Consider the following 5915-nt stretch of genomic DNA (forward strand, 5'->3'; position numbering starts at 1 on the left):
CTGAGGGCACGGAGGCTCCAGGCTGTCCTTCTTGAGGTCACCCAGCAGGTCAGGGGATTGCTAGACCGGGACCCAGTGTTTGCAGGAGGCCTCGGAGCTGCCAGGACTTGATGGGAGGAGCGGACGCTGCCTCTTTGGGGTTCAGGCCGTGGGCCCCGGCCCCCAGCCCCAGTCGGCCTGGGCTGGGTCTGGAGCCCGGGACCTTCCCTGTGGAGTCCCATCAGGAGGGGACCTACTCTCCTCGGACCAGAAGAGAGGAGCTGGGGCTTCTCTATCCGCCTGAGTGGACACGAGCTCCCAGGGCTGGGTCCTGACAGAGGAGGAGGGCTCAGGGAGGCATCGCTGCTGACCGTCTGCTGTAGCTCCTGCATCCCTGTCCCTGCTCACTGCTGGCCTTTCCCTTCCCGGCAGGCGGCTCCTGCGGCTGCGCTGGCTCCTGCACCTGCAAAGCCTGCAGATGCACCTCCTGCACGAAGAGTGAGTGTGCGGGGCCTTCTCTGGGAATGCGGGGTCTGGGCTGAGTGCGAGGAGGGAGCCCAGAGCTCAGCAGGCAGGCAGGAGCAGGACAGTGACCAAACTTCCCCGCACCCCCCTCACCAGGAAGGGATTCACAATCAGAGCTGGAATCACCTTCGGCGTGACCGAGACCCAGGCGCGCACTAGAGAACAGGGAGACTGAGGCCCAGACGGGTCACCGACAAACCACCTCAGACCTGTCACTAGAACTAGTCCTCCTGCCTCCTGAGTCACGCTTCTGAATCCTCTCAGGGACTGAAGCACTTTAGGGACATGAACCAGTGGCCGTGCGTGGCTTCTCGGACCTTGGTGCAGCCCCTTCCCGTCGAAGCAGCCCAGAGCTTCCCTATCCCGAGCGGGAGCTGCTCTGTGAGGGCTTTGCCTCCACTTTGATCCTGACGACTTGGCTCACATCACCGGCGGTGCTGGGGGCTGGCTTTCTCTTGTCCCCAGAGGCCCTGCTCACTGTCTCCCCAAGGCGCTGTGCCCTGTCCTGGGCACAGATGGGCCGGGCAACCTGAACCTAGTGTCTGAGAGCAATTATCTCAGGACAGAGGACACCATCGTAAACCCAGGGTCTGGGCCTGAGGGCGGCTGGGGCCAGGCCTGCTGCTGGGAAGGGTGGTTCCGGACAACGCGTGGTCCGACTGCACGCTGCCCTTGCCTCCCCAGGCTGCTGCTCCTGCTGCCCCGTGGGCTGCGCCAAGTGTGCCCAGGCCTGCGTCTGCAAAGGGGCCTCGGACAAGTGCAGCTGCTGTGCCTGATGTCGCGGAGAGCCTGCCCCGGGTGTCAACGGAGCAAGCAGGACACACCTGCGTGTTACCGTTTTTCACACAACCGGACCTGACGCTACATTCCTTTTTCTATGAAATATGTGAGCTGTAATAAAAGCTGTTGACTTTATTCTGGCTCTGTCTTCCTTGGTCTGTCTTGGACAGAGAGACTCCGTGCCCATCAGGGCTGGCGTGGGGAACTGGGCTGGACGTGCAGAGGCCTCGGCTCTGGACCAAAGAGTACCCCCCCACACACACACCCCACACCCCCAACACTCACACACACTGAGCGTCTTAGCCGCTTAGGTTAATTTGAGCTTCCGTGTCTCAGCTCCAAAGGATACCCTCGCCAGATGACATAGGGCATTGGACACACAGAGGACACACTCCCTCTACTGCCCTTAGGAGTACGGATTGCAGAGAAAGTTGTCCATTTCTCATTTTCCTTCTCTGGGGGCCCCTGCCAAACTCAGTCCTCGGTGATGAGAGCCTGGAAAGTACCCAGAGGGGATGGAATCCCACACCCCTCTCGTGTGGCTTCTGCACGGGGCTTGCGTCTAAAACACCCTGGAAAGACCTCTTTGTATCTTCTGCCACGGTTTTAACCCCGGTCAGTAAAAAGGATCGCTAAGAAAACGTGTCAAAGGACACGATATGTGACACCCAGTTCTCCCTTCAACACGTAAACCCACCTTCGCACGTGGAGAGCAATTCTGAAAATCGGACGCTCTCCTATGTTGCACATACATTGAAAGTGTGCCCGAGTCCTGGGAACACCTCACAGATGCCCCACTGTGTGGACCACACACGCCTGGAGCAGCTCTGCCCCCTGCCTCCCCACAGGGAACATCGGCCTTGGCTTGCCCAGGGCTACGGACAGGACACTCGCCACCCGTGACAGCTCCCTGCGGGGGCTTGGCTCTGAATCTTCGCAAGTTCCTCCCTAGGTCAGGCTGACATCTTCCCTTCCCTCAAAGTCCAGCCCGTGGCTACCCGACAGCCCGAAAGAAAGTGATTTGGATTTGGTGGGAATTTCCCAGCTGTTTCCCTGAGACTTGGTTGCAGAAGAAGGACTCCATGTGTTCCTCGGCAGAGTGATGGTGGTGCTGCAGTGCGGGGGGCCTGGTGGGGTTTATTAGCAACAAGTGTGTGCTGAGGGAACAGGTAGTGTATTTCAGGTGTTGGGCCCCCTGGCGGTCTGGGGAGGGAACTGCTATCTGATGGGCGCTCTGAGAGAAAGAGGAGACACATGGCTCAGAAGCCAGGACCAAGATGGGCCACAGGTGCCCCGAGTGCAGAGGGCATTTCGGGAGCCGGCCCGTGCTGCGTGCGTGGGCGTTGGTGTCAGGCACTCAGGTTCACAGCCACCATGCCACTTCCTGACCTGGCAAGTCACCGCTACTCTCTGAGATCTCATTTCCTCCTTTCGATACAAAAGATTAATTTCAAGGAGGGGGAATAAGCGAGACTGTGGCCTGGCTCCTAGCTCGGGCTTCCCGAACGGTGTCCTGTATGATCGCTCTCTCCACACTGACATTTGCGCACAGAGAATCCTTGAGCTCCCCACAAGCTCCTGGAGAAAGGCTCCCTGGTTTGCAAGCAAGCTCATGGTGAGGGCAGAGGTGGATAGGAACCTTGCTTATCCAGTGCCAGAGGGCGTGGCGATGTCCTCCAACAAGCCCCGTGGAACGAGTCACCGCCACAGCATTTGGACAGACTCGGTGAACCTGCGTGGTCTGGAGCGATGGTGCCAATTCCACAGAGGTTAAGCAACCTGCCCAAGGGCACACAGCCTATACTCAGAGGACTAAACCTACCCTGCAGCTGTCTCACCTCCCGGCCACAGGGTGCCGGTTATGACATCACTGGAGGCTGAATCCGGCCTCTCCTTTTTCAGGGCTGCAAGGGTCTTCGGAGACAGTCCAGCTGCGCTCCTGGCTGCAGAGGTGGGCGGCTGAAGCCCAGAGAGGTCACAGAGCTGTGCGGAGGGTTCTGACTGCCGGCTCAGGGCTTTCCCACTGCTGCCTCTGTGCCAGGTGTTCAGTGTCCTCACCCTTCATGGGATGACGTGGTGTCCGGTTGGGCGCGGGGCTGCAGTCAGCCTGCAGGAGGGCCAGTCCCATCTGTGTCACATATAGCCATGTGACATAACCTGTCTGTGGCTCAGTCTCCTGGGCCCTAAAGGGCAAAATAATAGTGTCTGGCTCTCGGGATTAAAGAACTGAATACATGCAAAGAAGGTCAGAATATACTGGGCACTCAGTGAGTAATCTACCACATCACCCATTCATTCATTTATCTATTTATTTATTTGCTATCATCAGCCTAGGAGACATTGTCCTCCTTCCAGGCACGCAAGCAAGGACGGTGTGTTTAGCTCTGTGCTCTGGGCCGTCCCCATCCACCCTGTGAGCGTGGGACCAGTTCCCCCGACGGGGTTATCCTGCCTTCACGCAAAGAGCCGTTGACGCTACAGATAGAAAGCCGTGAGGAACACGGTCCGTGCCCTCCTCACAGACACAGAAGGATCCTGCCATTTCTGCTGTCACCTGCATCAGGATTTCCTTACCATTTTCTTTTCAGTGATTTTCTGAAACACGTTATACCAAAAGAAACCTCTTGAACACTACTGAAGGAGAGAGTCAGAAGGCAGCCACAGAATCATAAATACACTCCAACTGTGTCACCTTGGTCGCCCCCAGGACTGAGCTGGACATGGTGGAGACGGGCTGAGGACGCAGCTCTGGGCCAAAGGGGAGCTTTCTCACTGACTCCCTCTTTCAGCTGCGAAGCGACAAAAACACAGAAGCAGGGCACCACTCCCCAGCACTGTGTGCCTGCCTCAGTAGCCTCCTTGTACTGAAGGTACTTTGGCCTTTGGGAAACGGGCTCCTGACTGCTGTCTCCCTTCCCGGTTGGTGTGACAACTCAAAGAGCAAAAGTGACTAACAAGGCTTGGCATGGACTCCACGGTGAGTAACTGTCAGGACTGCTCAAAGGGAACTATCCACTTGTCTCGCTTTGCTACGTAACGCCAGGTCTGCCCAGCCCCTACAACGATGCCGTCCCTGGGGAAGCGTCCCATGATTAGGGAACCTCCACCCTGGCGTGGGGGTGGACCGGCTACAGTGACGAGCGCCCCTGGAAAGTTTAGGCAAAGAAGCCCCCGGAGAAATGAGCCACGATCCCTCCAGGAAAGGAAAACACAAGTGGCGACTCGCGGCTGAAGCCAATGTTCACCGCGCTGCGCTTACAGGAGGCGGTACCGGAAAAATGCTTCCAAAGGACCGTGGTGGGGACCGGGGCTGGCAACGCCTGGGGTCACATGGATGGGGTCGGCGAAACGGTGGTGAGGGTCACACCCGCCTGCGCTCTCTGACACCGCTCCCCGGCTCCAGCCAAGCCAGGGGACACGAGCGGGAGGCGGGGGCTGTTCTCAGGCTGCAGGAAACGGCGACCCGGAGGCCGGCGGCGCGGGGCCTGGGGCGGGGAAGGCCGGAGGACGCGGGAGCCGGATTCCTGCACAGCCCGCCAACACGGCGGCTGCTCCCGTCGGGCACATTGGGAAGGGGCGGCCAGGGGGCTGGGACACCGCTTACCGCACGGCACCCGGTTCCTCCGCTCCAGCCGGCACCGAAGGGGAACCGTGCGCTCGGCCCCGCCTGTTGCTCACAGCCCGGCCCAGGGCGCGGCGGGCGGCGCGGGCGCGGATCCGCGGGGCGGGTGCAAGGCGGGGGCGGGGCCTCTGCGCCCGGGCCGCCTCCTCGGCCTATAACCGAGCCCCCGGGCTCCTCGCTCCCACACGGCCCCCACCGGACCCGTGAAGCGGCTTCGCCCCTTGCTTTGGACCTCGGGCCTCGCTTCTCCTCCACATGGACCCCAAGTGCTCCTGCCCCACTGGTAAGGGAGCCCTGGCTTTGAGCCTTAGGATGCCCCCTTCCCAGGCACAGGACGAGAAGGGAGGGCTTTGAGTTTGAGCTCGGGAGGACTCCTGTCACGGGTCCAGGGCTTTCTTGGTAGCCAGGCTCCTGAGGGCACGTCAGTCTCCCTTTGCCTCTCTGTTGACACTGAGGGCACGGAGGCTCCAGGCTGTCCTTCTTGAGGTCACCCAGCAGGTCAGGGGATTGCTAGACCGGGACCCAGTGTTTGCAGGAGGCCTCGGAGCTGCCAGGACTTGATGGGAGGAGCGGACGCTGCCTCTTTGGGGTTCAGGCCGTGGGCCCCGGCCCCCAGCCCCAGTCGGCCTGGGCTGGGTCTGGAGCCCGGGACCTTCCCTGTGGAGTCCCATCAGGAGGGGACCTACTCTCCTCGGACCAGAAGAGAGGAGCTGGGGCTTCTCTATCCGCCTGAGTGGACACGAGCTCCCAGGGCTGGGTCCTGACAGAGGAGGAGGGCTCAGGGAGGCATCGCTGCTGACCGTCTGCTGTAGCTCCTGCATCCCTGTCCCTGCTCACTGCTGGCCTTTCCCTTCCCGGCAGGCGGCTCCTGCGGCTGCGCTGGCTCCTGCACCTGCAAAGCCTGCAGATGCACCTCCTGCACGAAGAGTGAGTGTGCGGGGCCTTCTCTGGGAATGCGGGGTCTGGGCTGAGTGCGAGGAGGGAGCCCAGAGCTCAGCAGGCAGGCAGG

General features: G+C 60.5%; 1 long non-coding RNA gene across 1 annotated transcript; it reads left to right on the forward strand.

The window, feature by feature from the left end:
• The first annotated feature begins 76 nt into the window (after positions 1-76).
• On the forward strand, positions 77-1415 carry LOC114890862. Its single transcript, XR_003792376.1, has 2 exons — positions 77-477; positions 1189-1415. It is a non-coding gene; the product is annotated as an uncharacterized LOC114890862 (long non-coding RNA).
• The last annotated feature ends 4500 nt before the right edge of the window (positions 1416-5915 follow it).

This window comes from Monodon monoceros, unplaced genomic scaffold, assembly GCF_005190385.1.
Source record: "Monodon monoceros isolate NGI ecotype Baffin Bay Population unplaced genomic scaffold, NGI_Narwhal_1 Contig6595_ctg1, whole genome shotgun sequence".
Lineage (NCBI taxonomy): Eukaryota > Metazoa > Chordata > Mammalia > Artiodactyla > Monodontidae > Monodon > Monodon monoceros.